This window comes from Gorilla gorilla, chromosome 17 (assembly GCF_029281585.2).
Source record: "Gorilla gorilla gorilla isolate KB3781 chromosome 17, NHGRI_mGorGor1-v2.1_pri, whole genome shotgun sequence".
Classification (NCBI taxonomy): domain Eukaryota; kingdom Metazoa; phylum Chordata; class Mammalia; order Primates; family Hominidae; genus Gorilla; species Gorilla gorilla.
The window spans coordinates 90,944,396-90,948,415 of record NC_073241.2 but is presented as its reverse complement, the minus strand read 5'-3'; the positions used below and the strand labels follow the sequence as shown (position 1 = coordinate 90,948,415).

Here is a 4,020-nt window from a genome sequence, read left to right as displayed (position 1 = left end):
TTAGGGTATTTCACTAAATAGTTCAAGATGTAGCTATCTTTATTAAACCAATATTAATGTTTCATTTATTAAAAATTACACAAGCAAAGATTATTCTGTTTGGGTTGAGTTATAGTTTTGTAGCCTCTATGCCAAATTTTGACAGCTTATAGTATTTGGCAGAGATAAGTATGAAATTGCTTGATCAATAAATGCAAATAAAAAATGTATGCTGGCAACTCTTAAGACATTTTTAATCTTATTGTACCAGTAAGTTTTAAAGATATTAAAGTCAAGTGAACTGAAATGTTTCACAGCTTTTACTTTTCCCTTAAAAATATTTGATTTAAGCACTTATTTTCCTTAGGCCAATTAATTAGAGGCTTTTTAATAGTCGTTGCACACATAACACATATATGGCCACACAGACAACCAGAAGAAGATCCAGTAGTTATAAGATTTTTTTTTCTACTTTTCCAATTGGATTATTGGCCTTCAGATGAGGCCCTTTAAGAACAGGGCTAGGAAAACAGTCTTTGGAAGACAAAGACAGATTTTGGGAGGTACTTATTCACTCTGATTCTAGGGGTTCCATGAGGAAAACAGATTTTTTCCCAAAATGGGATTTGTGGTGCCTTTTCTGTTTTCCCAAGGAGTCACAGGCCACCAGAAGTCATTTTAGGGTTCTTCACCAGGAGTAGCAAGGCAGAATAGAGAAAAGTAATTCAGTTGACTGGGAAAAACCTTTTCTAGGAAATCAAGATTTGTGATGAGAAAAACATAAAGGCCTTTTGAATATACTCATAGCTTCAATCTGCGACAAATCAGACATGGAAAAAGGGACATGAACAACGTAAGCAGTGCCTTCAACCCCAGCCACTTCCCAGAGAGGGAGAAGGGCAGAGGTGGTTTGAGCAGTTTTTAAATGGGTAACAGGTAGAGAAAGAGGAGGAGTGGGGTTTGGGGCTGAAGGCTTGGGGACAGGAGGGGCCACCAGCGTGGAGGGTTCAGATGGGCGAGGAGAGGATGCAGACGGATGAGAATAGAGAAGGAGTTCATCTGCAGGGTCGAAAGGAGTTTCAGAAGAGGGAGAGACCCAGGGAGGTTTTCACTAAGAAGAAGGATTTCATGAGGGATGCAAGTTTGACACAGAGAGGATTGGGATCTAAGGTAGAAGTAGAAGAAAGCCTGAATATAGAGAACCTCTTGCCACTTGCCATTCCTGGTTATAAAGTTGTTAAGGTTCCTGAGAATATGAAAGTCAAAGGTGCCATTTTTGGGCCATTGGCTGACATTATCTAATTTGTATTGGGGCCAGGCTGTGTTGCAATAAAAAACTAAACGCCTAAGCCAAGCTTGGCAAGGTTGTGAAGGAGACAGTCCAGTGGGAAGAATGTAGGAATGTGGGATTGTTGGCACCCATGTGGACTGGTGAGAAGAAGCTGAGGGTGTCTGTTTTTGTTCTAGGCATCCCCAGACAAAGGACAGAGACCCAGAATCCTCTTTCTAAAGAGGACAGTCAAGCTGAGAAGAAACTGGGCATCCCCAAGATTTCCTCTAGCTTAGCCCCATTGGTCCTCCGAGGACCAGGACGGCCGAACTTACTTTTCCCAGTTACCACTAGAAAGCCAGGGGAGGGCAGATCTTACCAGTCAGCTGGATTAGTGTCTGATGTTGGATGTTCTGGTTGGAATTGGCAAAGGGCCTCTAGGACTGGAGCCGCATGAGGGAGGGAGGAAGGGAAGGAAGGAGAGACAGAGAGAGACAGCGCTAGAAGAATGAGAGAGAGAGAAGGGAGGATGAGGGAGGAGAAAGGGAGAGAGTGAAATACCTGTTGCGGGTGGTCAGAGGTAGATTCCTGAGACCTAAGGGTTTTGGGGGCTCACTGGAGAGTAACCCTAGCCCGAGCCTCGCAGTCCCCTTCAGGGTAGTTGTCCTCCTCACACAAATTGCTCTAGAAGTGAAGTGAGAGACAACACAGGGTGGGTGGCCAGAGACTCTCAGGATCCAGCAGGATGAGCAGCTGCTGTCCACTGCTTCCAGGGCTACAAGACAGCCTCTACCCCCAACACCCATCCCAGGTTTCGGCACCAAATGTAAGAGTTAAAGAAAGAGGAAAGAAACACAAAAAACGGCTCAACAGTCAAAGACAGGTGTATTTTGGAGAATAAACCTGAGAGAGGCTTCTGGCCAGTTTTGGTCAGGAGCACTCTCTCTTACAAATTAAGAGTATTTATTGGGGAGAGAGCTTATCAGAAGCTTGGAATGTTTCTGTGTAAGGGAGGAGTTTATGGAGGGGTTGGAATATCTCTGGTTGGAGAAGAGCTTATCTTGGGGCTGACATTTCTCCTGCTGGAGGGGAGGTTATCTTGGGGCTGGCGTGTCTCTGGTCAGGGAGGGGTTTATCTTATGGTTGGAATGTTTCTGGTCGGAGATGTAATTTGTAGTTTATGGTCATGCTGACCTTAGCCATTAGGCTGATGCCCTTTGGATTTAGGAGGTTTTTGATCAAGGGGAAATTTAGAATGGCAGTGCTTGTCCAAGATGGTGATGTTCCTGCTCTGTCAGAAACCAATCCTTCAAGAATATTAAAGGACCACTGTATATGATATAGTCTTGCTAGAATGTTATATTATATTGTAAAATAGACATAAAATATTAAAAAGAAAATAAAAGTAAAAGTTTTGGCTGCTATAGTCTATAGAGGATGAGCTTGTAGGGCACCTGGAGCAAGGGTTCTGGATCCCAGGCGTGAGGTTTGTTAAAATGAGTCTTCGGAAGCAAACCTCTGGTGACTCTTAAAGCAAATCTTGGGTCAGCCAACTGTGGTAAAATTAAATTCTGCAGTGGATTATTGAGGGGTTCTGGCTTGCCTGGATGGCTACATGAATATAGCCCTGGAGCAGGCAGAAGAATATGTAATGGACAACTGAAGAATAAGCATGGGGTTGCATTTAGCCACAGAAACCATGCGTTCTACATCAGTGCACAGAAGAAAAGGATGTGACGGCACCAAGATAGCAATGCTTTTCATACATGGATGTAGTTTTTATGGAACCTTTTTCCATTTTTTGCTTCTTTTGTGATATAATTTGTCCAGGTTTTTATAATAGTTGGTGTGTAGCAGGACAAGTCGCGGACAAAACCCCTCAGACACTGAGATAGTGAAGGGAGTGGCTTTAATCAGCTGGGAGCATCGGCGGGCTAGCATCTTAAAATCCGAGCTCATCAGGTGCTCAACTTCTGTCCCTTTTAAGGGCTAACAACTCTAAGGGGGTCCGCGTGAGAGGGTCGTGATCGATTGAGCAAGCCAGGGGGTATGTGACAGGGGCTGCGAGCACCGGTGGTCACAGTGAAACAGAACAGAACGGGAGGTTTCACAATGTCCTTCCATACAATGTCTGGAAACTATAGATAACAACAGTTGCTAGGTCAGGGGTCAAATTTTAACTACCAGGCTTAGGTCAGGCAGGCCAGGCCTAGTTTCGGGTCTGGTTCCTTGGTTTCAGGTCTGGTTCCTAGGCACTGGGCTACCTGCCTTTGGTTTCTCTTCTCTTTCCTTTTCTGAGTATAAAACAATATGAGAGGGTCTCTCTCTTCCCTCAGGTGAGTTTTCACTGACATGTGAGATAAATGTATAAAACTGTGGATTTAATTGTGAAGTATTCTTTCACGTTTAGGTTTCACTCATTTTCTTTTACCTTATGTCAATGTACAGAACGCTAAACTTTTTTAGAGAAAGACAAACTAAAAGTAAAAGTAACGTTAACTTAAAAATAAAGCAAGGTCAGGCATGGTGGTTCACGCCTGTAATCTCAGCACTTTGGGAGGCTGAGGCAGGCAGATGGCTTGAGCCCAAGAGTCCAAGATCACACTGGGCAACATGGCAAAACCCCATCGCTACAAAAAATACCAAAATTATCCAGGCGTGCTGAAGTGCGCTTGTAGTCTCAGCTACTCAGGAGGCTGAGGTGGGAGGATCACCTGGGCCTTGGTTGTGGTGAGCTGTGATGGTGCCACTGCACTGCAGCCTGGGAGACG

The 4,020-nt window shown here is 44.2% G+C and overlaps 1 pseudogene; it reads left to right on the top strand.

Annotated features, from left to right (window-relative positions):
• The first annotated feature begins 2,745 nt into the window (after positions 1-2,745).
• On the top strand, positions 2,746-2,986 carry LOC101129669 (U6 snRNA-associated Sm-like protein LSm6; annotated as a pseudogene).
• The last annotated feature ends 1,034 nt before the right edge of the window (positions 2,987-4,020 follow it).